We start from the raw sequence: 6138 nt of genomic DNA on the forward strand, positions 1-6138 counted from the left end.
GTTAGTTGGAAGGGTCTCTCATCTGACTGAGAGGGGTAAGTGATCCAGTCCCAGCCCCAGTCCAAACCCAGGCCCAGTCTAGGACACAGTCCCAAGGTGGTAGCAGCCACTGCTGAAACAGAGGCTGCTTCTGCAACCCTCCACTTAAGAAAGAGCTCAAAAGTAAAGTAATTGACTGGGAAAATGAGCAAATGAGGGGTGGTGAGGAGAAACGGGTTATAAATTCTTGCTTTCTCAGTGAAGAGATATCTCATCATTGATTTCCTCAACACTGGTGATGAGGAAGATCAAAAAACACAACCAGGAGAAGACAACAAAGTCAAAGCTACTGTATCCAAATCCTCCAAGAAAAAAATATGAATTGTATCATAAAAAGAATTTAGTAGGACTCATTCTTTGTCAATTTTTCAAAATAGTCTATACAGTTTGGAATTAACTGCTAATTAAATGCTTGATAGAATTTGCTTATATGTCCATCTGGCCCTGGAGACATTTTCCAAGAGAGATCATTGATGGCTTGTTCAATTTATTTTTCTGAGATGGGTTTATTTAAGTATTTAACTTCCTCTTCAGTCAATCTGGGCAATTTAGGTTTGTTTTTTTTTTAATATACATCCATATAATTTAGATTGTCAATTTTATGGGCATAGATTTGCAAAGTAATTTCCAAGTATTGTTTTAATTTCCTCCTACGAAGTGATTTTGCACTTTTTATTTTTCATTTTTATAATTTGGTTTTCTTCTTTCTTTTTTGAAACCAAATTGACCAAAGGATTATCCATTTTATTTCTTTTTTTCATAAAACCAGCACTTAGTTTTATTTATTAGATCAATGTTTTTCTTTTTTATTATTAATTTGTTTGTTTTTAGTTTTCTGCAATCACTTCCATATGTCTTAGATTTTTCTGCCCCTCCCTATCTCCTTCCTCCCTAAGATGGTGTGCAGTCTTACATGGGTTCTACACATATATTCTTATTTAGCACATTTTCCAATTAGTCATGTTGCATAGAAGAATTGAAATGAATGGAAGAAATCACAGGGAAAACCCAAACAAAATAAAATGTAGCACAGAAAAATATATTCTGCTTTATTCTGTGATCCAATTCCATAGTTCTTTCTCTAGAGGTGGAAGGAATTTTGCCTCAAGAGTCCATTGGGAATGTTTTAGGTCCTTGCATTGCTGTGAAGGTCTAGGTCTACCAGAAAAATTCCTCACAATCTGTGGTTTTTAGGGGGTGAGATGAGGAGATTGAAAAGACTTTTCATAATAAAAATATGGGGAATATTGTATTTTCTAAATAAAATTTCTTTTCCATAAGGCCTGTGGAGAGTCAGTTGCCCCCCCTTTTGCCCCTCCCGTCTTTCTTTGTGAAAATGCTGTGCACTGTAGCCGAAACTTGGAAGTTACTCAAATCTCCCCTTTTACTTGTTATACTGTTGCCATATTGACAGTACAAGCTGCACTTCCCACCCACCCCCATGGCCACATCAGCAGTTAATTAGGTAATTATGTTGAGATAAGTGAAAATTTCCCTGGTTTTGTCTAGTTTTTAATGCTTAGATTATAAGCCCGCCTCCCAGCCAATGGAGAGGTGGGATAGTGGGGAGGTAGGATTCTCTGCATTAGGGTATAAGATTGTGGTCTGGTTTCTGTAAGTTGCCTCCTTTCACCAAATTAGACCCGTCCTGGTGGAGGGACACCCCTTTCTCGTGAGAATTGTAGTAAATCATTTTCTGTTCTTATCAAAAAATCTCTTTGTGTATTTAAAATCTTGAGTAAGGGTCTTTTATCCCATACAATTTTGGTGCATTGACCAGGAATGCCCTGTAGTGACAACTCCTTCTCATTTCGATCTGAGCAGGTGCCTGTGAGGGAATTTTCTCTGATTGTCCCTGAGCTTAGTGGTTAGGAGAGAGGGCAAGAATCCTGGAGAAAAAGAGAAGCTGGGAGGAACAGCAATTGAATATAATAGATAAAAGCTCTCAAAAAGTGAAAGCAAATTCTGACTGGCCAGTGGATGAGACAGTCCTTGAAAGTTGTATGTGTGCAGCCTGGAGGTAAGCACTCAGTGGTCTGGACGTTTAATTTGATGAGTCTCTGACTCGGGAAGTTTTGGTGATGACTTCCAGGTAAATTTACGGGACTTTAAAAACCTGAAGGAAAGGATGCCTGTTGAGCTTCACGAAGACTGCTGGGAGTTTGGATGACCTCTCCTGGACAAATTTGGCAAGGTTTTTTTGTTTGTTTTTTAAGAAAGAGGAAACAAAAAACCTGGAAGCTCTCATGAGGGACCCAGTAAATTCATAATGGGAAGTGAGCAGTCTCAACCCATTGCTTCAGCGCAAAAATTGATTGATATTGGTATACCAGTAAATAGCCCCTTGTGGAATAGACTTCAAAATTGGAATGAATTGCCAAAATATAAGGGAAAAGATAAAAGAAAAAAGATATTGTTTTATCTGGGGTGAAGTAGAATTAGGAGGAGTAATATGGCCCGAATATGAGTCTTTAGAAGATTGGGTATACTTAAAGTTGAATCTTTATGTAAATGCTAAAAGCCCCTTTAATTCAGAAGAAGGCACTTATGCTGCCCTTTGGATGCCAGAAGCCCAGCAAAAGGTAGTAAAAGGGAAAAGGGGGGAGGAAGAGGAGAAAGAATCCTCTCCTCTCCCTCCTCCCTATGCAACTGGCTTGGTGGCTCCACTCCCCTTCCCCCCCACCCCACCCCCAGAATCGAAAGAAAAAGAGGAGGAGGACTTATGTAGTTCTAGTGAACTACATGGTCCTTTGTTTAGAGAACTGAGACAACTTTTAAAACACTAAGAAAATTTACCCTTGAAAATGAAAACTAAAAACATCCACTGAGTTGTTTCCTTTAAGAGAGGTCCCGTTAGCTCAAGGGGGTTTGATTTATGTCAATAAATCTTAGTGCAGCTGAGGTGTGAAATTTCAAAAAACACATGAAAGCCGTAATTGCAGACCCACAGCGCTTATCAGAGGAATTAGATCAGTTCTGAGGACCTAATATATATATACACTTGGAGTGAATTAATGAATGTCTTAAATACCCTATTCTCTCAAGAAGAAAGAGGCATAAGAAATGCTGCTATGGTAGAATGGGAATGCTGGCACCCACCCGCGGCCGGGGAGGTGCCAGCTGACCAAAAATACCCTACTCAGGACTCCCCGTGGGACTACAATAATGAAGCCCATAGAATCCATATGCGGGACTTTAGATAGTTAATTATAACTGGCATTAGAAATGCTGTCCCTAAACCCCAGAACATTAAACTACATTTTGTTATCAATGCCTGGCCAGTTTTTGAATGTGAAAAGGATGATTTATGGTACTTTGCAGAGTACTTGCAGAGTGGCTGTACTAATTAAATTGTGAAGTTAAATTCAATGGTTAGGTTTTTAACCTCTAAGTTTTTGTTTTGTTTTTAAGGAAGAGGTAGTGAGTATTTGGTCCTTTTAAAATACAAAACCAAGGGAGGAATATGGGTGGGATGTGTTTGGACTTTGTGCTCCCTCCTCCTTTTCCCACGTAAGAAAATGCTTACCTTGATTAGGAAACCAACACACAAAAGTTATCGAAGGTTATTGGATTTAAAAATTGTTTGCTGTGATTTGTAATATTAAATTATTTAAGCCCTTTTGCCTGGTTAAGGTGGTTTTTTGTTTTTTTTTTTTAAATTATATGGGAGTGGCAGGCAATTCTCTACCTTACCTGAAGAAGGATCAGTAATGGAAATTAGCAGAGGAAAAGACAAGCACTCTGGAGTGAAAAGTTGAGTTTTGATTTCATGAGATCTAAAAGCTAAAATTTGTACTTTATGTTTAAACTAAGCAAATATGTTTGATACCAAAAGACTATGTGTGTAAAACTTGCAAATACACTTTAGAATTTTGATGAGATTTCTTTTAGAAATATTAACTCTCACCCATGTGCTTAGACTACGTAGGAGAAAGGGAAAGTTACCCCCCCTCATATGATTTGTTGACCTGAAAACTTGGTTAAAGAAAGGCAACAGGCTAATGCATACATTTTATGATTTAATTAATCAATTCCCTATTAAAGACAACGGTAACATAATGCATTATGGAGCCAGAAATGTTCTGGCTACCCAGTGCAGAAATCTTCTGGCTTATATACATTTTGCCGTGAGAAAGGAACTCTCCTAGTTGAACAAATCATAAATTTAGTAAGACAAGACAATTAACAAAGTAATGTTGGTCAGGCCTTGGGATTCCAGCTGGGTAAGCACATGTCTCGGTGATAAGGAAAGAAACCCCACCACTAGTAAGTGGTAGGCTTCCTCCCTTAAACAGATAATTGACATAGGAAAGCATAAACAATGTTCAATAGAAATTATGATCTAAGATGTCTATATTTTCTTTATCATTAATACGCCATAACATAGTATATGTCTATAGATCAAAGGAAAGTCCCATTATTCATAACATAGTATGTGTCTATATATAATAAGATTCATCAAAGGAAAGTCTCATTATTCATCAAAGGAAAGTCTTATTATTCAAGATATAGTGTCTTAGGTTAAAGGTCTCCTTAAGGAGTGTGGAGTCGGCCTTGGCTGGCTTTTGCTGACATAGGAAGAGGCACTCTCTGAGTTTACTTCAGAGAGAACAAAGAGATTATTCTAAAATTTTATATTAAACATTATCAGATTCAAAGGTTGAGGGCTGATCTACTGGACTTGGGAGGGGGAGGGGAGATGGAAAAGGGCTCTTTAGCTCTTTAAGGGAGTAAAAAGAGGAGGGTTAAAATGTTTTTATAAATCTAGGTTTGATATAGTTTCAAGTTAAAAATCTGTCCTGAAGGAACAATAGGCAACATATGAGAATACTTTTCCTATCAGAATCAAGCGGAAAGATATTATTACGTTGAAGAAATTGTCGGAGAGTTGGAACATTAATTCACTTCTGGTGGAGCTGTGAGTTAATCCAACCATTCTGGAGAGCAATTTGGTACTATGCCCAAAGGGCTACAAAATCTCTGGGATTCTATAAGACTTATCATATCATCTGTGAAGAGTGATACCTTAGTTTTGTCTTTGCCTATTCTAATTCCTCCAATTTATTTTGTTATTCCTAAAACTAGCATTTTTAATACAATATGGAATAACAATGGTGAGAATGGATATCTTTGTTTCCCCTCTGATCTTGAAGAGGTTAAGGGGTGGTAGGGAACCCCAAAATACCGACAGTCCGGGTCGTGCTCGAATGATTTCGACTCAACCTTCTTAGAACCAAAGAAAACAAAGTTTATTAAGGATTCGCCTAATTGGGTTGCCTCCTCAGGAGCCTAAGTATTTGTAACTCCTGTATTCACAAGCGGGCCAGACACAATCCCAGCTAGACAGAGTCTGAGCTGGATTGCATCTGAGTGCCTTCATGGAGGCAAGGTGGGACTTAAATACAGAAAAGAGTACAGGAGGGATCTGGGGGGGGGGGGTGGTGGTCTAGTAGTTAAGGGTAACGGGAGGGGGGGTTTAGGAAGGGTCTTGAGGAGAAGTCCAAGGAGGGTCAAAGGCTGGAAACAGCTGGAGGCTATCAGGAGATATTAGACATTGGAGGGTTAGGGTGGGAAGCAGGTGGGGCAATCCAGAGAACTTGATAGGGGCAGTATGGGAATGGGGTTTTGATGGGATCAAGGGTGGGGAATAAAACAGAGACCTGAAATGATAATGAAAAGCCCATGGGCTTCCTGAGACTGCCGGAACAAATGGGAAAATTAGATTTGAGTAAGAAAGGCCAGATTAAGTAGGAAGATTCGAGGGGAGCTCAAGGAGGCTCCCAGAGTCTGAACCTCATCATTGCCCCCTCAAACAGATTGAACCCAAATTCTTTTGGGGTAAAGGTCGAAGGTCTCAGCTTCTGAAACTTCTTCCTGCTGGCAAGGGGCATAGAGCTGTCCCTGACTTGATGGGTCCTGTTCAAGGGGTCAGACTTCAGAACCTGGGTGATGCCACATCCAGTGGGCTGGAGACCTTGGATTCAGAGGGAGGTTGGTATGCAGCCTGGGCTGTCATCTGGAAGTTGATGGCTTGCACTCTGGAAAAGACAAACCTGGCAAGGAGGTTAGGCAAACACATACCAAACAGGTACAAAAGGA

The sequence above is a fragment of the Notamacropus eugenii genome, chromosome Y, assembly GCF_028372415.1.
Source record: "Notamacropus eugenii isolate mMacEug1 chromosome Y, mMacEug1.pri_v2, whole genome shotgun sequence".
NCBI lineage: Eukaryota > Metazoa > Chordata > Mammalia > Diprotodontia > Macropodidae > Notamacropus > Notamacropus eugenii.